Source organism: Peromyscus californicus, unplaced genomic scaffold (genome assembly GCF_007827085.1).
Source record: "Peromyscus californicus insignis strain IS unplaced genomic scaffold, ASM782708v3 Scaffold_8__1_contigs__length_139910024, whole genome shotgun sequence".
Lineage (NCBI taxonomy): Eukaryota > Metazoa > Chordata > Mammalia > Rodentia > Cricetidae > Peromyscus > Peromyscus californicus.
The window spans coordinates 60,580,896-60,605,128 of NW_026294606.1; the positions used below are offsets into that span (position 1 = coordinate 60,580,896).

At 36.7% G+C, this 24,233-nt stretch overlaps 1 long non-coding RNA gene across 1 annotated transcript in view; it reads right to left on the reverse strand.

Moving 5' to 3' along the window:
- Positions 1-21,340: 21,340 nt before the first annotated feature.
- Positions 21,341-24,233, reverse strand: part of LOC128103760 (uncharacterized) — a 44,126-nt gene continuing 41,233 nt past the window's right edge. The window contains exon 4 of the long non-coding RNA XR_008215770.1: positions 21,341-21,853. This is a non-coding gene — a long non-coding RNA (uncharacterized LOC128103760). The remainder of the gene's footprint in view (positions 21,854-24,233) is intronic.

Here is a 24,233-nt window from a genome sequence, read left to right on the forward strand (position 1 = left end):
ATAAGCTATCATTTTTTAGAAACTATACTGATTTTCTGATGTTTCAAACATCAGATTCGATTGGGGTTTATTACTTCCTCTCACGAACTGTGATTTCCTCTTTCTGCTCATAAATGAACAGTGATGGTGGTATTCATTTCCAGAGAAAACCAAATCTAACAGAGTAACATCCACAGCCACTGAAAATGAGGTCTAAACCTACTTATAAGAAGGGGACAGCATTACTACAATGTCAATAATATAACTAAGAGTTGTCAGTGAGAGAAGTCAGGGGCTTGTCCACAGTAGAGTGGAATATTTTCTTAAGCATTAACCTAAAAGTGAAAAATATCACAAAAGTTTCTTTTATTTTTGGGCTAATAGAAAGCTGATCTTGTGGCCAAAATACTGGTGATTTAAAACAGAGCAGAAAAACTCACGAAGGAGACCACGGAAGAGAAAAGAACTCAGTGCCATGGGACTGAAGGCTTCACACCATCAGTAGCATTTTCACCTCATGCAAACTCTGAAGCTTTTTTCACTTTGATGTTTATCCTACTTTATAAAAACAAATGGCAATATGGAGGTTCACTGGTGCCTGTTCTAGGAGAACATAGATGCTCCCAAGTGTTCTTAGAATAATTGTGACATCCTTATGCTCATGATAGAATGTCCCAGAAAAGTTACCATCATTAAAACAGGTCTACATGTTACTGGATCTCAGAATTCCTATTAAAGGTAACATGTAACTCTCACAGTTATTTTCATAGTGTGGAACTTTTTATATTGTCTCTGTGACTTGCCTTATTTCTCTTTAGTATAGTTATGGTGACTTGAACTATGTTCTCTGTAGAGATGTTTCTTTGATTCAGACATGGACATCTGCGAAGGTTTTGCTTTAGGGAAAGGCCTCCTTTAAAATAGTTTTCCTATCCTGTGTGGTATTATCAAATCTTCATAATTACACAGCCTCAAAATGGGTCTGCTTATATTCAAAGCTATGCACCCAGCTTCATAGAGGTAGCATAGGAATGGTTGGGAATGTTGCCACCCTCCTAGTCTTTCTTAAACCGATGGATCCCCTGCCCCCAACACAACTTCTTATAATAGAAGGATCTTATGTTCATAAACTAATTTGAAAATTTTCTTTTCCCTTTCACATCAATGTTTTAACTCTGTGAAAAAATTGAAGGCTAGTGGTCAAATGTCAGAAGTATTTCAATGAATAAGATTGTTTAGTGTAACTATTCCAAAAACTCTATTTCTTTGCCAACCCAGGAAAGCATCAAAAAGACTTTTGGTAGCCATGGCAACAAAACCACGAAGCTGCTCAATTTTAGGCAGTCTTTCTTGCATCCTACTCCCCCTCCATTTTGCAGAAAAATCAGAAGCTAATGGGACACAGCTGCCTTCACTTTGGTTTGCTTATTAAGCTAAATTCAAATTGTGTCTTGTTTTATTCATTTAATTAATAGGGCATCAGTTTTTGACATTCCAGTACATTTTATTTGAAGGACTGAGATTTATGAGAAAGTTTCACAAGAAGAATTTTACTGTAAGATATGCAGAAAAGCACAGCCAGACAGCACTTTTAATTATTTCATTAAAAATCATTCACACATAAAATATCTTAATTTATCATAGATGACATGGCTTCAGTGGAGTAACAAATCATTACAATCTAACTAGACAGTGGTAATAGAAGAAAAAATCTCATTGATAAAACAGATCTTTGGGCATATAATTATGGAACTGAGATATTTGGTCCATTGCAATTCTAGTAACTGTTACTATTGTTCCTGTATCATAGTAAAAGGTTATAAGTGCTGTGCTTATATATGGCGTATGTATAACACATTGTAAAATATTACTGTTAATGCTTGAGCACAGTGTGGAAGTTAAATTAAAAGCTAGATCAGTACCTAAAGTTTATAAAGTTTGTGAATTGAAGACATTGACATTATGAAAGATTAATTTTGGTTTAAAGGATATTTATCAATAATTAGTTTAATTCAGTCAAAGCTTGTTGGTACAGATCAATAATCCCAGAACTCAAAAGATAGAGGTAGTAAAAAGACATATATGTGTAATACTCACCTTAGATTCTCAGAAAGATCCTGCTCCAAAAACAAAACAGTTTTTTAAAGTGTTAGTTTTATTTATGAGATTATCCAATAGACTAATTTTAATTTATTTTTTAATTCTGTGGAACTCTGCCCACAACTAAAATCTCATTTTTCCTAAGCTTTCAATCATCCTTTTCTTGATCCAATCATTTGGTTATTCTCCAACTCAAATATTTATGAAGTACTGCGTAGTCATGCAGGTAGATACAACAAATATGGGCGCATAATAAAATAGAGTGCCTACATGTAGGCACATGAAAGCAATTGAAATGAAACTATAGAAGTGTGATAGAAAGATACAAAATATAGGATAGGGATGGACTAAAGTTTGAGAAACACACATTTCATGAGTATAAAGGGAAGAAAACACACAACTTCACTGGGGAAGAAAAGAGTAGACTAGGAAAAGCAATTCAGAGGGTTGGAATATTTAAGCCGCATCCTGAAGCAAGAGTGAGACCCCCTCAGCTGCTCAGCAAATGCAGAGGCAGGGAGACATAAAACTTGCTGAGTGGGAGAAATTGCCAATTGTGCTTTTGAGATCTCCCTGCACCTCTATTAATGTCAGAGGATGCTCTGTCAGGAAATCAGGGTGGAGCTTTGATCTGGAGAGCATTTCCCAGAACTTGTTAGATGCACATCTGCTCAGCACCCCTAATTTGGAGAAGAAACTAGTAATTATTGTGTACAGCACAATGCTACCCTTACATGCATTGTCTCATTGGTATTATTATTAGCTTCACTTGATGGATAAGAAAGCTGAGGTTTAAATGTTAAGAGAAATAGCCACATGCTGTTTAAGGGGAAAAAGTTTTCTTTGCTTGACTTCAAGAGGAATGTTCTCCAAAGATCCAACTTAATATTCCCAAAACTGAAGCTTTTGATGTAAGGGGTTGGGGACAAAGGATGAGAAAATATTGAGGGCAATGATAACATCAATCTTATCATAATATCATAATATCAGTCTTATCCTCTCAGAAAAGAACTCTTGTCTTTATGAAGGTATCAGACAACATGCACAGGCAAATCAATTCTTTGAGCTCAGTAGATGTGTGTGTGTGGAGGAGGGGAATGGGGTGTTGTCTTTTTGCTATGTAATGTGACCTGTATCACTGCCTCCTTGGTCCTGGTTTCTACCAGAGGGTATACTCTTCTACACACTTGGTTCACAAAAAAAGATGTGAGGTCCTAACTCCTAGAGAAGCCTAAAGGCACTACAAGTGTGACACATTCATGGCAATCTATTTACTTCTCTGATTTTTATACTAGAGGAAAATATCCTGATGGTGAGAAAATACATGATTTAGTATGCCTACATTAGATACTTAATACAGTGTGTAGTACATTGAGAGGTCTAGTACAATATTTTATAATTAGCACTTAGAAAATGAGAAAATGTTAAGTCCCCTGTGAATCCAAAGAAATAGCAGGTGCAAAAACTTAGCAGGACCTTACAGAGAGGTCTAGGAAAGTTCAGGTGGGGGGATCTAGATGAGCTTCTTGCTGTAGAGCCAGTAAGAATTCTACTAATATTGCACTTATGTATAGGTCCCAAAGGCAGGCAACTATTTGACAGGAGGGACCACTGCAGAGTTTGGGATTTTCTCAGTGGGATAATTTTTCCTGGAGGTAAAGGAGTGAGTAAGATCCACTAACAAGGTTGAGTTCCTAGATCATCCCTCAAGCTTTTGGCATAATAAGCAAGATAGTAGGATAAGAACTCAGACATCAGGCAAGTGAACAAGTCTACAGCTTTGTGACTTGAGATATTTGTGGAGATATGATTCCATGAGCAATATAGAGACTGTGTCCCATGATAAGGTTGATAATTAATAACTGCTACAGATTATTAATCAATAAGAGCATGCTATAATCTCAATGGTTTTCAGGAATAGTCTATAATAGGTGTATTAGTTACTTGTCTAGTTGCGGTGACAAAGTATCTTGATAAAGCAACCTATGGGAGAAAATGTTTATTCTTGCTCACAGTTCAAGCATATCATCATGGGGAAGTCCTGATTACACGAGAGTGAGGCCACTGGTTATATTACATCCACATTCATGAAACAGAAAATGGTGAATATCGGTGCTTTCTCCTCTTTCTCCTTTTTATTCAATCCACGGTCTCAGTCAATGGAATGGTGTAGATGACCGCTAAAGTAGGTCTTCCTACTGAAATTAAATTATTCTAGACAATCACTCACATGCATGCCCAAATATTATCCCGATTTAGACAATTCCTCATGTGTTTGCTTAGAGACTAATCTCCTAGGTAATTCTAGACTCTGTCAAGTTTACAGTCAATATAAGTCATTATAGTAGGAGATTTCAGAACATTATGCATCGATGTTAATGGCTACTGATCAGTTTTCACTCAAATATCCTCAGTAGTATAAATGGCATGAAGTCAAAGCATCTGCAGTACTAATTCTTGGTAGATTCTCTATTTCAAGTTAAACCAACTGATACTGGAAATTTGGGTCAAGTTTCATGAAGGTCTAAGAAAACCATGAAGAAGACATATCCATTGACTTGGACTTTTCATCTGATTTAAATCATTTAAGTTCTTGGTTGCTGGCTTAGAAGTAAATTAAGTAAAGCCTTCATCCTGTATGGAGTATTTCTTTCAATGACACTTATTTTCCAACTGCGTTTTGCAATCTACCCTAACTCACTATGATGAGGTTACTGTATATATATGTATATTGGTTTAGATTCTTGAAATTAGGGAAGGTGACCATCGTAGTCTCATTTTCACTGGTTAAAGGGATTCAAGTAGTGATGCTGAGTGCATTTTAATAGTTGTATGTGAATAGAATTGATGCTGTTGACATTTTAAGCATGTTTCACTAAAGTTATTGTTTCATATGATTGTGGGATTTTGTTCTTTATTGTCCTTCATTTTAGACAAAGGTCTCTACATTCACTGAAAGCAAGATTTTCAGCATTTTCTGCTTCACAGCCTTCCTTCTGGAACATGCCTAGGAAAATACAATAATTTCTTTGTATTTATTTGATTCTTTAGTCACACAGATTGACCATCTACATCAAATACTTTGTATATTGCTATGTGAAATAGGAGTGGCCTCTTGGCTGTCTATTTAGACATAGTTCTACATTTGAAATAGAAATTAGCATGACAGAGAAAATCTAATAATTTTTAGTGTTTGAACACATCAATTCAGAGGAGTGTGCAGAGGATATATCATACCTGAGTTTTTAGTCCTGTCTTGGTTAGGAGTACAGAGACTTTTAGTGATTAAAAACACCCACCAGAGATGGTGTCAGGCAATAAGCTTTCTTAAACTAGATGATACCTTAATGTACCATCGTGAGGCAGGTTAAGAGAGAGTTCATGATCACTGAAGTCAAGCCCAATCCTCTAGAAGTCTAGACCAAGGAATTTACAGCAAGAGAATTAACTGTTAGATTCATAATGACCAGAGCAAGTAGAAAAAAAAAAGAATCCAGTGAGCATGCTCAAAGACTTACTTTCATAGGTGCATGTAGCATTTAGATAGAACAATTTAGATAGATAGCATTTTTCTCAATGAGGATTAAACTAGTTTTCAAGTAACACCACAAAGAAGTAACAATTAGTTTTGCTTTCCTTTCCTAAAAAATGTCTTTCTTGAAATTTGTTTCACTAAATAGTTTCCCAAAATTTAGTAAAAACAGATACTTATAGTTATGATTTCATTTCCTTTTTTAATACAAACAATCCACCCAAAAAAGCCATAATGTGATTTAATGATATTTGAATGGCCACAGCATATTTAGGTATTAGACACAGATCAAAAGTTCTTAGAATAAACCAAGTGATGAGTATGTAAGGTTTTAAGTGATTGCATCATAAAGACTCAGAATCTTTAGATGCAACATTTTTGTGCTTTTTTCAGCATTGTTCTTTAACACATAAGTCTCCTAGATCAGCAAACAAATTAAGAAAAAAATAACAGCTAAAACTAAGGGCCATTTGAAGGTTACTATGGAAACAATATAGCAGAAGCTTCCTAAAATGTATACATATATGAAGGTAATCTAAATGGAGTCACCAAATAATGGGGGAGAATGAGCCCCACCTGGACCTCTCTAATCATCAAATGAAGCTTCAAGTTCTGGGAATAGGTTATATCAAATTGAGCTCTTGGCCAAAGGGAACCCATAGAAATCACTAAAACAACTTGTGAAATTGCCAATGCTATTGATTTGTTGCTCTCCACAAACTGATGGTAAGGCCCTATTGCTCAAGACAGCACCTATACAACTCATCAAACGTGGAGAAGTTGAGCTGGTGCCTACCTATAGCCTTTCAGTCTACAATGGTGACCTGCATGCAACATGTGCTATTGCCATAGTGCTAGTGCACAAAACTGTGTGGTACTAATCAACTGATATATAATTGGATTAAGGCTCACTCCATGAGATAGAACCCATATCTGAACTGCTCAGGTGGGCAAGAATCTGAGACTAGATAGGCCATGAACCTAGGGGAAAACCAAATACTACTGTTCAGCTGAAGGAAGATAGCAACAAGATGATTCTTAATGACATTCTGCTATAATCATAAATCAGTGTCTTTCTCAGCCACTATCAAACAGGCTTTCTCCTGCAGTAGAAAGGAATAAATGAAGAAACTCACAGCTGAACAGTGTGCAAAAAGTGAGAGACCTTGGGATACTCGGTCCTAAATGGAATGTCTCTATCAATTCCCTCCCCTCAGGACTTGGAGAACCCTGTAGAAGAGAAGACAGAAACATTGTAAGAGCCAGAGGTGATGGAGAGTACCTAGGAAAAAAGGCCTACTAAACACACATATGAACTTACGGAGACTGTGTAAGCATGCATGGACCTGATTGGGTCCCAGTGCTGAGAGTGGATACAGACAGAAGCCCACATCCTTAACTCAGAAACTATCACCAATTGATAAGCACTTGTGAATAAAAAAAAAATAGTATTCTCTAGCACAGTCTTACTGTGTATACAAATAATGCCTAAGGCCAGGCCCATGTCCAGCAGTTGATGGCCAACACAAAATAAACTCAATGGTATTTTTGGAGGTTTTGTTTTGTCTCATAATGCTTTGTCTGGGCATTTTTTTCTTACCTGACAGGTCTTGCTTATATAGTACGGTTTCTGATTTTTGTGTTTTTAGAGGATTTCTGAGTGTGCTAATATCTGTGCCTCTATGCCTATATGGTGTGTTTCTTTTGATTTTTCTTTGGGCCTTTGTTTTTCTGTTCCTTTGTTTGTTTCATCCTATTCAGATTTATTTGCTTTTATTTTATTCCAGATCCAATCCAGTTAAACTTTTCTTCCATTAGAGATTTAATTTTATTCTGTATTTTCCAAGTTGTGTTTCTACACTTTGGTTTTCAGCATAAGCCTTTAGCTACCACAGTTCACTGTCCTTTGAAGAGGGCAGCATGTTATTATTACTTTTTAAATGCATTCATCCATAAGTTCTTAGAATGTAGTTCTGATTGACAACAACAGGCATTGGCAACACCATGTAATTTGTGGGGCATCTGAGGCCTCCATGACAAACATATCATAAAAGACGTATATCATATCTGGTACAGGTATTTTCATTTACTAGCCTTTGACTTCTGGAAAGACCATTATCCACTCGTGTATATAAGTGCTTATGTTTAAACTATTTTCAATCATGTTTTTTAATAAAGTTATAATTCAGAGGCGTCTATAGGGCTTTTTCATACAACCTTTATTTGGTGAACCCATCTCTCAGCTTCTCTCTCCATACTCCAAGGCTCATCCTCACTTTAACGTTTCACCCCCAGTATTTCCCTCTCCACTTTCTTATCATATGTGTTGTTCTTCTTCCTCTATCCCTCAAGTCCCTCCCCTGCAAGCAGTCATTTCTAGTTTCCTGGCTTTGTGAGCATTTCAATTTAATTGGGCTAGTACACTAATTCAAAGAACTGTAGAAACAGATCAGTGGTTAGTGAACTTGAAGTCACAACACACTTGGGTTGCAAAACATTGAGAAATAAAGCTGGATATTTGCTGGAAGTTTCTTCCTTGCTGGCTAGCTTTCATGGGAGTAGATGGGACTGTTCAAACTGCTGGTGGAGACAACCCATTAACAGTTCAGCCAAGATGTGAATTCAACAAGCTATAATAATGACCTGTCTGGAAATGATTTGCCCACTAGTGCATTAGTGGCATAATTGCAGTGTTAACCAACTACTCGCTGATTAGATTGGAGACTTTCTTACTGCATAGGAGGGAACTCATGTCTCATATATAAACTTGGTTAAGAATCTGAAACTGTTTCTATTCTTTTTTTTTATTAATTTATTTTGCAATACAATTCAGTTCTACATATCAGCCACGGATTCCCTTGTTCTCCCCCCTCCCGTCCCCCTCACCTTCCCCCCAACCCCCCCCCCCCCCCATTCCCATCTCCTCCAGGGCAAAGCCTTCCCCACAGACTGAGGTCAACCTGGTAGACTCAGTCCAGGTAGGTCTAGTCCCCTCCTCCCAGGCCGAGCCAAACAATCCTGCATAGGCCCCAGGTTTCAAACAGCCAACTCATGCAATGAGCACAAGATCTGGTCCCACTGCCTGGATGCCTCCCAAACAGATCAAGCCAATCAACTGTCTCACCCATTCAGAGGGCCTGATCCAGTGGGGACCCCTCAGCCATTGGTTCATAGTTCATGTGTTTCCATTCATTTGGCTATTTGTCCCTGTGCTTTATCCAACCTTGGTCTCAACAATTCTCGCTCATATAAACCCTCCTCATTCTCGCTAATTGGACTCCCAGAGATCCACCCAGGGCCTAGTCATGGATCTCTGCATCCAGATCCCTCAGTAGTTGGATGAGGTTTCTAGCACAACAATTAGGGTGTTTGGCCATCCCATCACCAGAGTAGGTCAGTTCGGGCTGTCTCTCGACCACTGCCAGCAGTCTGTTGTGGGGGTATCTTTGTGGATTTCTGTGGGCCTCTCTAGCACTTTACTTCTTCCTATTCTCATGTGGTCTTTATTTACCATGGTCTCCTATTCCTTGTTCTCCCTCTCTGTTGTTGATCCAGCTGGGATCTCCCGCTCCCCCAAGCCCTCTTTCCCTCAACCCTCGCCTTTCATTACCCCCACTCATGTCCAGGCTGTTCATGTAGATCTCATTCCATTTCTCTGTCATTGGGTGATCCCTGTGTCTTTCTTGGGGTCCTGTTTTCCAGGTAGCCTCCCTGGTGATGTGAGTAGCAGACAAGTCATCCTTGTTTCATGTCTAGTCTACTTCTATTGTTTTGCTAAATTAACATGGTAGCAAACTGCCTTCTTTTTTTTAAGATTTATTTATTTATTTATTTATTTATTATGCATACAGTATTCTGCCTGTATGTGTCCCTGCAGGCCAGAAGAGGGCACCAGATCTCATTACAAGTGGTTGTGAGCCACCATGTGGTTGCTGGGAATTGAACTCAGGACCTCTGGAAGAGCAGTTGGTGCTCTTAACCACTGAGCCATCTCTCCAGCACCGCCTTCTTTGTTTTTAAGGTCTATTTTAAATGTATTTTGTGTGTGTGTGTGTGTGTGTGTGTGTGTGTGTGTGTTTATATATTTGCACACTTGTGTGGGAATGCCCAAAGAATACAGAAGAAGTCATCAAATCTCTTGGAGCTAAAGTTACACACTACTGTGATCCTCATAATCTGGGTGCTGGTAATACAACTTTGGCCCTCTGTAAGATCAGTAAGTTCCCTTAACTGCTGAGTCACCCGGCCAGATCCCAAATTGCCTTCTAATGCTCATTTTTATACCCATAGGTTAGTGTAGCTCTCAGCCTCCATCAGAGATGACCCTAAAGGGGTCATTATATCACCTTCCACAAAGTTCAGGAAATATGAAAGAAGTGAAAGTGAAGAATGTAAGAGCCAAAGGTTGAAGAAGAATCCTGTGAAAGAGTATCTTTGGCTTATGCCATGGCCATTGCACTCTAAAACTTAGATCTATGGTCACCTGAGTAAGATGTAGACAAGACTGGACCTTTTACCATGCCATCATACATTGAGAGGTCCTCTTGATACCTATGCCTCACTGAGCAGCTCTGGAGAGTTAATGAGTGCTTAGAGAAGAAGGCTCATTTTTTTTCAGTTATGTAGCAGCTAATAAATTGTCCATATTTTAGAATATTACCCCCAGTTCCTCCTCTTACAGGAAATACTTTCACTCAATCGGTCAAAGGGGGAAGGGGGGACATCAGAGAAGGAGTAGTCTTGAGGGAAGAAGCACGTTTTTATCAAGAGAGAGGGAGATGAGAAAGGAGGGAGGGCAATGAAAAAGTGCCCCAAACTTAGTATATGCATACATAAAATTGTCAAAAATATAAAACAAATGGTTTCTGTTTCTAACAGGTAACATCATCCAAGTCCAACAAGTAAATAAGGAGCTAAAAGGCCTAAATTATTTAGCATAAATTTTCACCATACAGGGGGTATTTGTGAGGGGGAAATTATGGAATCTTTTCTCAGTTACCTACTTGAATACATTAGAAAGACACACCTGACCTCCTTTGTGAGCTCTTAAAAAAAATGTTGATGGCGGAAGTTTAACTAACAGACCAGCAGGGAGCAGTAGGGTCCTGGTGTTCCTTTTTAATTGGCTTGGTCAAGAAGCAACTCGTTAACAGAGAGCTGGGTCAGACCTACTCACTAACAATCTGAGTCATTTATATCAGCTTAAGTCATGGAAGAAAATTCTAGAAAATAAATCTTATTTCTGAGAGAGAACACGATGATTCAAATTATTTACACAATTTTCACAATATTAGAGAGACAAACATGTCACAAATTGATACAAGTCGTCCTTCAAACAAAAGAGGAGTTGAGGGTAGGGATCTGGAGTGACTATGGCAGTAATGTCTTTGGGAAGTATTCAGGTAGCTGTTGAAAAGTGAGCGAATCAACCTCAGGAAAAGCAGATATATATATAATATGAAATAAGATCTAGCATATGTGTTGAATTCAGGCCATTAGAGTAACTTCTACAATGTTCAAATCCCAGTAGAACAAGCTCTCAGTTGTATATACTGTGTAGTGAAATAGAGAAGATGGAGTCTGCTGTGATATCAACAGCATTTTTACATTAGCCAAATTTTCAGGGGTAGAAAAGATACAGTAATTTTAACAGAGAGTTAATATAAATAATTATAAACTATTTAGGGGAAATAAAATACATAATGCAAACTCAAGAGAAAGTTAAAGAATATCCCATGTAGAAAGGAGGAGATATAGGTGGATCAGCATTCCCATAATATGTATGATGAAGTCTCAACTAACAATGTGACAAAATTCAGGGACAGGCTCTTTAAGGAAGCCATTTTCTCTACTTGAGATCATAAGGGTAGAATTCTTATCCAGTATGATTATTGTCATTCTCTGGAGAACTTAGTAGAACATGGAACATACACAGAGGAAAGATCATGTGACATTACAGCAAGAAGACAGCTGCTAGCAAGGAAGAGAACACTCACTAGAAACCAAGTCACCAGCGTCTTTACCATGAGCCTTTACCTACAGAACTGTGACAAAAATCCATGTTGGATGATTCCATTATTCCTTATGTAACATTTTGGTACATCAGCCAGAAATGACTAATACAGCTACAAAGGAAAAAAAAAAAAACAAGCATGGAAGGCAAGAACAAGTCAAGACTGGTATTCCAATACATGTGAGCAATATATCAAAGCTGGTCCAAATTTGGTAGCCAAGACTGGTGGTCAGAATTATAGCCTGCTCCTGTGCCAAAAAAAAAAAAAAAAAATTCATCAGCCATTTAGTTATAAAGGTTGTTGGACAGAATCAACTGTTGAAATTCCTGGAAACCTATTTGGGGATTCTGGAGAGTTTTCTGAGAAGTCACCAGCTGCGTTGTGTATAGAAACTACAATTAAACTCTAAAAACCACAAAGAATTCTAGAAAGGTCTCCCTCTCTTTCCAGTATCCTCCATTGACATCTTGATAGCATCCAGGGTGAATAAGAAAGTCAGGTGAGTTACTAAGAGGCACCATACTGATAACTAGCATACCCCCCTTTAGCCTGCAATTCAACCATTTTCCTAGAACATGTCTCATAATCTTTAGACCATTTTCATCATACATGTGGGTATACCTGTCCCCTCAATAGAATGCCTACTCCAACAGAGTGGAAGACCATAATGTAAGCTGGACAACTCTCATGGATTAGTAGACTACTCCACTGTTCCTTTACAGATGTGTTACACCAGGTTGTGCTGGAAGCTTCACTACAAGATTTTCAGGGTGGCTCCTTCTGTCTCTCAAACTTCTTAATGCCCCTTCTGTCCTTGGAGACTTGTTCTAGAAACTCCCACTGCAGAGTTTTTCACAGTTTTCCAAAGCTCTTATGTTGCTCTACCCATCAACATACACAAGTGCACATGTACATGCATACAGAAAAAATTTTAAGTTTCGTTTCTCTTTCTTTTAAAAAAAAATGCAGCATAATTTAGAATAGGAAAAAAATTCCATCCCAGAACATTTATTCCTTAAATTTCTTTTACAGGTGTTGGTCATCAAGCCATCCCAGTGTCTAATTTTCCTGGGTGGCTGTCTTGATGGATAACTTCAGTTCATACCAACTATGTAGATACCCTCAGACCTACTCATCTCTTTGAAAAGATCAGTAATGTAGGACATATATTCTTTTCATTTACAATGACAACCGTAGAAATGAAATATTCCTTATAAAAATATATAAGGGGGGAGAAAAACTTGCATTTCTTCAAAATAAGAGTCTTAACTTTGCTACCATTCCTGAGACATAACTATACTTAATGATAAACACATACTGTTAACTAGTCATTCTCCATAGTTTGTAATTAAAGTGGTAAGGGTGTAGCAGAATTCAATGGATGGAAAAGACTTAATCTAGCATAGTAAATTTCTCATATCATAAATTTCTCAAACACTCAATTTCTCTCCGGGTGAAGGGGTCACTTGGAAAAAGCACTGTTTTTCAAGGGTCTGGGTACTGACTCATGGACATTTTGTGGTTTTGTTTGACAGTAAACATTTGATGCATTTTGCAGTTAAAATATGTGATGGGTTTTGAATACATAGATTTCCCAAATGCCTGTATTTTGTTTGCACTGAAGACTCAGCACGAAACAATACCTGTGGTTTAAATTCTCTTCAAGTATCTAGAAAATACATTTGGCAGTGACTCTCACCTACTCATAAAACAGATGCATATATGCGCATGATTTCATCTCTTTGAACTGCGTTCTTTAGTGACGTTGTTAAAGCTGCATGAGGCCAACTGAAGCTTAAGAAGGGTAAAATACTCATTTGAAGCTTGCTGTCATATATAAATATGTGCAAAGCAGAATTTAAAAGTAGGCTACTCCATAGTCTTTTAAGTCACTATGCTCTTGAAAAAGAAATAATTTTCAGGGTGCCTTGATGAGACTAGTGTATGTGTAAAGCATCTTTTTGTTTGACTGTAAGTGCACCTGACTTAATGAAGAGCCAGGGCTCACACTAAGCCCTCAGGCCCATTCTGAATGTGTCAGCATTTTTTGGACTTTAAAATGTAATTGCCCTTCAATAGTCTCCCACATGACCCATCCCATCAACATAGTAGCAGAGACCAAGGGGACACCTGGATTTTCCACTAGTCATTCCTCTTAGCTATCTCCAATAATGAAGGAATCATGAATATAAGTTATTTTCAAATCAATTATCTCTTTCTGGTTAATTTTTAGGCATTTTGAGGGGGTGTTTGTTTCTTCTGATTCTTTTCATTTGAGAACATAGTGTATACCATGGAGCACATGTAGAGGTTAGAGGATGATTTTATCAAGGCTCCTCTCTTCTTTCACTGTGTGGATCCCAGAGACAAAGGGAACACCAGGTTTGATGATAGGCACCTTTATTCACTGAACCTTTATTTAGAAACATTAAATACTAGTGATGTGTTGACTTGACACACAATAGAATGAGAGCTATATAATGCTGTATAACTATGGCAGTCAACTCATAGCTTTTCTTTAAAGATTTATTTCTTGCACTTGTGTATATACGTGTGCACATGCATGTGTGTGTGTGTGTGTGTATTAAATAGCAATTGGTGTAGTTCATTTAAATTCATCTGATACAACATTTTCCTTACCTAGGCAAGTGCTTTTGAATGAACTTGAACTCAGAGCCGACAATTAAGGTCAAGTTATCAGTAGAAGCATTACTCTGCTATGGTTGATGCCCTTTTCCAAATCCAGGTGTTTGAAGACAGTCAACAAAGTTCTACTTGATTATTTACTTTTCCTAGAGATATAGCACATGTTCATGAATTTAGAACACGTGTTCCTATGGCAATTGAAGCTTCTTTACCTATACACATACTTCTATCATTAAGTTACATGAATTGGGCATTGGAAAATCCTTCTGAAATGGGCACTAATTTCCTTATGTGAGTATAAAAAGGTGTGTATCATTTTGAATGATTCAGTAGCACAGAGTGCTAATGTTTGTGCTGAGATAGAGGATATAGAGAATTTTTACTTATTAGATAGAACATAACCGGGACACTCTGTATACATTTGAGTTTGAAGAGTGACACATTTATGGTGTTATGTGATAGGACACACACCATCTATTATGTGTGAATTACCTCATCTTAGGTCCAAAAAATCCATTGAGAAACCAAAAAGAACTGTCATCAGCAAATTATTATAAATGATAAGTGTAGAGCAGAAATGGTAATTATCTATAGATTTTTGACCTACTAATGTAGGTAATTCAATGGTAGAAGGGAGTCCCATAGATGTACAAGGCTTTGCATGGCTTCTTGTTTTGTAATTCACATTCAGCATTCATGTTCAACCCCATTTGAAGCTTCATATCTCAGTCTTCCAACATAATAGACTACAGATGCACCCCTTACTTAAGGAAATGATGTTATGGCTCTGTATTCACAGACACCTTAATATTTTTATGTTCACCATGAGATGAGACTTCTTCATATTTGCTCCAATGTAGCTTTTCCCTATTTTTCCTCAGTTGTCATTTTGGTAGTGAGGATAAGTAATGGCTAAAATAAATCTATCTAACATAACTGAGAAGTAAGTTTAGCAAACACAATAAGCAATGCAAAATAAGTAAGTAACCTGCCATCAAAGCCTTCAGCAGCGAACTTGGCTCTCCAGTGGTTTAGGTTGCACAAATGGTGGATCATCCAAACCAGGCAGATGAGTTCAACTGACTACAGTGTGTAAAGACAGTGTTGAAATGGGGGTGTTCTGTGTTTATCATAAACAATTCTCTGCATGAACTGGACTTATCGGGTGGTTCGATTCTAGTGTGTATAGATCTACAACATCCATTTAGGTTTGGGGCTGTGGTGCATAATTGCATAGGACCTTCTAACTCTGCTTATCTTCTCAGAGGGATGACTGACTTAGTGCCACAGTACTTCTAATATGTTGGTTTATTATTCAGATAAAGATAAATTTTAGTGATGATATTACTAGTAGAACATCAATAGCTAGTATCACAATAACCTAGCTTGTAAATGGAAGGGTCAGAGTTAGGGGTGAGGGTAGGTTAGGGTTAGTGCTAGGAGTAGGGTTAAGTTAGACTTGCCTAGTATACAAAACAACCCAGCTTAAAAATGGAAAAGCTTTAGCAATGTTTGGCAATTTATAAAATAACACTGTTATCAAGAAAACTATGAATCCCTTGTGAGTTGCTCCATCTACCACTTACCTGTTTAGTTGAAATACAACCTCCATTATTGAAATAATGTTAGGGGACTTGGGTGCAAATAAAAAACTAAGAAAGCTATGAGGCATTTTTGTTTTTCAAAACAGGTTCAGTTAAAAAAGATGAGATATTAAAGCACTCATAGTTTTAAAACTGAATTATGTGCCTAGACTTGGCAAAACACAAGTTTTGACTATCCCATGTTCATTATTTAATACCCTATGAGCAAATTATTTTTTTCTATTTCCTATTTTCATAACATATCTGTGGAGATGCAATATTCTAAAATTATCTCTTATGAGACTAATAAGTACTTTTTTGAATCTCACAGCCAGAGATGATAATGATACACCTTGAAGTGACTTAAGACTTAAGATTGCTGGCCTTCTGTGTACTCTGCCTGTTTGTTTAAGATGTCTTTAAGAGAAGAATGCAACAACCAACCTCACTTGCCTTGGATTTCCAGTGTAATCAAGTTTTACAACCAAAGCTAATGCATTACTGTAATCTTAAATTATGTACTTTTCTATGGGACTGACCCACAGTAATGCATGTGTATAATTTTCTGAAAGCACAAAATACAGAAGTTGAAAACAATTTCCTAAAAATCTACAATGAAGATTGAAAGCAAACCTTTGTGGATATTGGTTAATAAACAATGATATTTATTTCCTGGATCAGTTGGGATCAGCTGAAGTCTGTACCATAATCCCTTGTAAAATTTTGTTAAAGATATCTGTGTGGAATCCTATTCTGTATCTATGTGATGCTTTATATACTGTTCATCAAATACATAGTGAAGACCTTTGTTAGCAACACCACCACCACACACACACACACACACACACACACACACACACACACACACACCACACATACACACACAGAGAGTTCATACAACAGACAAATCAGACACAGTGGCAGACACAGTCCTTAGGCAGGCAGAGTCAGAATCCTAGAACAGACAGAGGATGGATGACATAGGGAGTACGAAGTATAAAATTCAAATCTGAACTCACTCTTGCTTAAATGACTCCAAGAGGAAGTGCTTATTTTTCTTTGTTTACCGTGACACCAACACAGTATTGGTAATTCAAAGTTAATCATAAATGTGTATAATCCTCACACATATCATGTTACAGCTTGTTAAATAAGTCTGCATCCATTTTACACCATTTTAAAGTATTAACTTCATTTGCTTATTCAATGTGTATTTTTGAATGCCTACTTTAAACACTTCCTGAGCCATGTGGGAGGAATCATAGTGATAAGATCCAGCTCCTGTCACTGTCCCTAAATACTTTGTAAGTTTTTGTGTGAAGAGTTCTTTTTAAACTGTCATCTCCTCAAAACATCTTTGTAAACTGACTTAATTATATAAAAAAGAAAGAAACTTGAAATTTGTTTGAAAGCTATTCTTGGTTTGCATTGTTATAACAGAATCCCTGAAGTGGGAGATTTTATAAAGATGGGAAAACTGAGGCAGGAGAAATGGCTCAGAGGGAAAGAGCAACCATCGCTCTCACGGAGGACTCAAGTTCAGTTCCCAGCACCGACACTGGATGGCTCACAACTGCCTGTCACACCAGCTCCGGAAAATCTGAAGACCCTGTGTAGTCTCCTTAGGCTCCCATACTCACACTTGCACATCCATCCCCCCCATAGATACACAAAATTATCATGTCATTCTTTGTTTCTTAGGATATTTTATCATGCTCTTTGGTTGAATTTTCCTCAGATATTTTATGTTTTACAGGAAATAAAATGAAGTAAACTTCAGAAAGTCTTTGAAGTAATAAATTAACATTCTCTGTTGGGTATTGAAAATGTTAGAGGAAAGTTTGGGGTTCCTTCCTAGTGTCTTTGTAGATGACTGCATTTCTTTCCCTGCAAAGGCTTTGGCAATGTTCACTTTGTGTGGCAAACACGTAAGATTCTTAGTACTGCAGTCAATCAAAGTCACTGTAATGATGTTGTCAGATGTAAACAGCACATTAGTGAGGAAACAGAAGGAAATGATTTTTATATTGATAATTAGGTATAGATTCTTTCATTGCAGCAGAGGGTTTAATTCTCCTCTAGAGTTATGTGGCTACAACCTCAAATTTTGGGGAATTCATCAATAAACTCTTTTAATGCCCTATTTCCCAACACTTATATATGTGAGAATGGTATTCAAAAAAAGAAAGCCAATAAAAAGGATAAAACACTGAAAAGAAGTGATGAATAATTGTCTACTTTCTGGAAGACATGATACATTTTATCATCTCCGTCTCTCATTATGACTTTGTTCTTTAGGAACCCTATTAGAAAAACAGCCTGTTACACAAACAGTGGGTTCAGCAGGAATATTTAATTGCCTTTCTTTCTTTATTGCAAATATGTTTTCTACAGTCTTGTGATTCAAAGATACAATTAGAATGCTTATCTTTCAGGCTTTCAAACAGAAGGTCATGTTTCTTGCAGAGAGGAACTCTAATGACTCGGCTTTTTTTCCCCTCTGTATCTATATTACATTTCACCTTGTACTGATGCATAATTGCAAGGAAAACTCCCACAGAAGAGCAAGATGAGACAGAAAATTGACTGGAATGTGGATCTTCATTGGAAGTTACTGTATCAATGAATATATGAGTTTGTATCTATCTAAAACCATTGTTTATTAAATAAAACTCCTGGCAGAACAGCACTTACAAAATTAATCCATGTTGTAGAAGTTTTTATTCAAGAAAGTTAAGATGCTGAATTCTCATCTCATTTTTTCAAATTCTACCACCATGCTATTTGACATACATCTTAATATGTACATTTGAAACAGGGCTAAATATATGCATTTATTTCTATGAAAAAATCATATATACATACATATATATATATATATATATATATATATATATATATAGTATTAGTCAGGGTTCTCTAGAGAAACAGAACTGATGGGTTGAATGTATATGTACATATATACACATATATACATACACACATACACACACACGCGCACACACACACACACACACACACACACACACACACATATATATATATATATTCAACAGTGGCTCTCTACGGATGGAGAAAATGGAAAATCCAAGAATTCAGCAATTGTTGAGTCCATGAGGTATAGTGTCTCAGCTGGTCTTCAGTATACACCAAAATCTTGAAGAAATAGGCTCTAATACCAGGGAGGAAATGAACTTGCCACTGAGCATGAAGGAAAGCAGGCAAAGAGCAAGCATTTCCTTCTTTGATTTCCTTTATATAGGCTGCCACCAGAAGGTGTGGCCTAGGTTTAAGGTAGATCTTCCCACCTCAAATGATCTAATTTAAAAAAATCCCCTAGAGGTGTACCCAGACACTTGGGTTTTAATTAATTCCAGATATATTCAAGTTGACAACCAATTTTTTTTTCATGTTTTTTCAAGACAGGGTTTCTTTGTGTAGTGTTGGAGCCTATCCTGGAACTCAATCTGTAGACCAGGCTGGCCTTGAACTCACTAAGATCCTCCTGCCTCTGCCTCTCAAGTGCTGGGATTAAAGGCGTGCACTACCACTCCTGGCATAAGAACAGTCATCTTTACATATAAATTTATGTATATGTCTTTGTTAGGGTTTCTGTTCCTGTGAAGAGACACCATGACCACAACAATTCTTATAAAAGGAAAATATTTAATTTGAGTGGCTTGCAGTTCAGAGTTTTAGTCCATTATTATCAGGGTGGGATAAGGTGGCATGTAAGAAGACATGGTGCTGGAGAAGGAGCTGAGAATTCTACATCTTGATCAGAAGGCAGCAGGAAATGGATTGAGACAGTGGATGTAGCTTGGACATAGAATACCTCAAAGCACGCCCCTACAGTGACACAGTTCCTCCAAAATGCCACACCTCCTAATAATGCCACTCCCTATGAGCCTATGGGAACAAATTACATTCAAACTACCACAGTACATTTATATAAAAAACTTTTCTGTATAGGAATTACATGGGAAATATACATGGGTAACTGGATGGATGATGAATGTTTGAGGGTGAGTTGATGAATACATATGTAGATACCCAGACATACAGATATTTCGGCAGATGATGTGATATTTGCATGTAAAACATGTTAAAATTAAAATATGACAAAATGCCTATGTTCTTAAATATTTAAAAGCTTCAAAATTGAGAATATTCATATAATAATATACATTTCAACATGTAAGTACATAAATTGAAAATCTTAGGAAAGTACACGATTTTTAGTAATGTTGAATCTACATTTCAGAAATAAATATAAAAATATTTTTGTTGACTTTAAGGAGAATCTCAGACTAGTTTTTAATTTTCAGGATTTATTCTTTCATTATTATCAGAGAATTTCATACATGTATTAAATGAAATATCATCACATCTACCCATCATTCCCCTCTGGAAGTCTCCCCAGATCTTTCCTACAGATTCACCTCTACCTAATGTCCTCTTCTTCAACTTTACTTTTAAATAAACTACTAAGTATGTAGTGCCTCCATGTGAGCATAGGTATGAGGCTATCCATGGGAGCATGGCCAAGCTACTTTCAGCCACCCTTGAAAGAATGAATCCCTCTCTGTCCACCAGCAGCCATCAACTGCAAATACCTGTACGGTCAGGTTCATAGCCTTGTGTGTTCCTCCAACATCTATGGTGGAATGTTGCTTGGCTTGGTCTTGAGCAGCCCTGGTATATGTAACCTCAGCTGTGATGAGCTCATGACTGCCACAGTCATGTCATACCCAGAAGATAACAGTTGAAAACATACCTCGCTACCCTGAGGCTTTTATACACGTTCTTCCTCCTTATCTTTGAGGCTCCCTGAGTTGGGGGAAGGCTTGATACAGATATACTGTTTAGTGCAAAGCAGTCTTAGTCACTTAGCCTATGCAATTTAGCCAGTTATGAGTCTCTGCATTGAGTGCTGTAGACTAATAGAATCTTCACAGGCCAAAGTTGAGATCAATCCAATATATGGATATAAACGTAACTATTAGGCAGGCAGTTTGAATAGACCATTTAGTAGGGTCTACCCTAGGACCAATGAACTCTATAGCTATGGAGTTTGACCAGGTGTACATTAGTAGGTTTGACTTTCATCTTTTAAAACAGTCCCAAAATCCAATCAGAAAGTAGTTATACTATAACACTCACGCCACTATTGCACCTGTGGACACATTTTGACTGGCAGGTCAGTGTTGTAGCACACAGGCTCCAATGCTGAGAAAGACCACTGACATCTTTCCTCTTTCAACGATAGTCAAATCACCTCATTATTCAAGAAAAAAAGCTTATGATGATCTCAGATATTTGCAAAAGCCTCACTTTTAGGGAGAATGAGAACTGATAATGATATTAAGTTATCAAACCAGTAGTTGAAAGAATAAATATATATTTCAAATGTAAGGTAAATAATTATCTTTAACAACTCAATAAAATAGGTCGAACAATTTAAGCAGCACAAAGATAATTAAATTCATATAGATATTAAGTAAAACTGTGACAGAAATCAGAAAAAGATATTTAATCAACAGAATTTAATGAGATGCCATATATATTGGAGTTTTGCAGGTGAAACAAACTAGATGACTGCATGATATTGGGTCTGTTTCAACTGAGGGATTACATTCCCTTACTATAATTTGTAAAATTCTGGAAAAAAGGAAACACCTAACATTGCAGAATGGTACAATAAATCTGAGGAATCTGAATGCAATGTTAAGTTAAAAAGAAGGAAAAAGTGGTCATTTGTATACATTGTCTTAACTGTGGCTGGGATACTGGACTACATAAATAGAGAAGGGAAACTGAGCAGTGGCATGCATGCACTCACCCCTCACTGCTCTTGGATTGTACATGTGATACAGCCAGTTGCTTTAAGCTCTTGACCACTTCTCTTCCTTGCCATGATGGAATCTAGCATGAACTTTGAGTGAAAACAAACCCTTATTTCCTTAAGTTGCTTTTTTCAGAGCATATTGCCATATAACCTAGAAAAGAAGTCAAGGCAACAACTGATAAAAGATAGATGAGACTTGGTCAAAATCATCATACATTATGTATATATTTTAAACATCCAAATTACTCCAAATAATAAAAATGTAACATTGGTTTATGCATATTTAAAACATATGGCTTCTCCTATGATTGTTGTATCCAGTGAAGACAAAGATTACTTGCTTCCCAGTACTGAGTGGAGTTAGTTGAACTTGACAAAGCAACCATTTAATTCATACAGAATAATGACCATGACAAGATAGTCACCTTCCAAGTGGACTCATCAGAATTTAGCATAGACATAATAAAACCATTACTAGTGAAGTAAAACAGCAAGCTTATAAGGAGATATGTACATATATGAAAGCATAAAAAAGGAATAACCACTTAATAAATGAAAATTTAGAAATTGGTGTCCATGAAAGAATAGATAAGCTCATGTTTATATCATAAAACATTTTCTGAAAGGATACAAATTGAAAAATACAAGGCAAAAACTGAATGTTTAAAAATATATTAATATCATCATATTTAGACAGAAAAGGATTTTGTAAACAGGACCACAAAGGCAAAAGTCTTACCACTAAATTTGATTCATTAAAGTCTAAAATAAGTATTAAGCAAATTAAAGAATATAGAATTTAAACATTTAACTGAAAATATTTATCTAAAAAAATTAGCATGTATGATATACATAACAATATCTTATAGAATGTGAAAATGGAAGGAAATACATAAGTAAATCATATAAAATTAAAGTAATATATGAAATCTAAACCTTTTACAATGCTGTTATTGCTGTAAGCATCCATTAATATCTCATTCACAATCAAATTCAATAGCAAGTAATTTGAAAATGAGAGTTTCATACTTTAGAATATGTCAGGTACAATATGCTTTGTTTGATAGATCCATGTTTTTTCCCACATAATAGAAAAAAATTGCTCAGAAGCCCATTTCTCTCATTATGGACTTCTAATAAAGGTCTAGGTAATCTGGTTTCTAATAGATCACATGATCATAAACTTCAAGGTAATGTGCTAATTTTTTGTGGACAACTCCTTGTGAGATGAAACCTCTAAAGACTAAAACATAGAAGGTGATGAGCATATTGGGAAAATGAAGCAGGAAGAAGCAGAAATAGGACAAATATTAGAATCAGATCTTTAAAAGCAGGTGTCCTGGTCCCAAAAGGAGTCAATTGGATGCAATTCATTTCCTAAAGAATATGCTAATAGGAATATAACTTTAAGGAAATAAATATTCATAATCCGTATATAATTTCCCTGGACACTGTGGTTGGTTTTTAAATTTGAATGATTATTTTTGTTTCACATAAAACTAATAATTTAACCAGAGCACTACCCCAAACAAGAGAGTCAAGCTGAACTAATATCATGAAATTTTGATTAGGAATTACGCCATCGTATTCTGACTATTGCCCTAGTTGGTGGTGATATAGAGCAGTCATTATGGCCCGCATTCAGCCATTACAAAAATCCTTCAAAGGCATTCTGATTTTTGATTTTTGACTGAATATGGAGAGTGCTTTTGAAAGGACACTCTGTGAGGTAAGAGTCAAACAGGTTGACACTAAGCAGAAAATCCTCATTTAATTTTGTTATGTCTTTTCCAGAACAATTTAGCATCACAGTTGGACAATGTGGTCTCATCTGTATGTGACTAGAGATATACATTTTAGACCAGATATGGAATGGACTCCTTCATGTATTTTTATATAATTATTGACTTAAATTCTTTTTCTTTCCCATTACATACCAACCAGTTCCCCCTTCCTCCTCTTCTCCGCTGCAGCTAATACATCAACCTAGTTGAGGATGGTGGAACTTTAATCAGGATGATGTCAGAAGAGACAGTAAGAAAGGGTTATAGAGATGCTCCAGATACGTGCTTTTGTGGGTTTGAATGTGAGACACGAGAGAAATAAGAAGAAAAAGATAGCACCTGCATCAAAAGGGTTGATATTATCATATGAAGTTGCTGAATCAATGAGATAATATACCTAGGTAATTTTGTACAGCAAATTATCCGCAGTAAGTACTCAATAAGTGATCTTCTCTAATAATTTCCTAGATTCATCCTGAGATCATAGACTGTTTCAGACACCTTTATAGAGCAAGTGGATCTACTGTTTCAGACACCTTTATAGAGCAAGTGGATCTACTGTGAAGTATGGAGTTCTGATGTCACAGTTGACAGGCTAGGGAATCACTAAAACTGAGCAAAATGAAACCACCGAAAATACTTCCCGGTTAATTAAGCTGTGTGTTTGCTCAACCAATGCAGTAACAGGTTGCCATGAACTGTGACTAATTGACATGTAAATGGATGGTTTAATGGCAGACTTTAGTC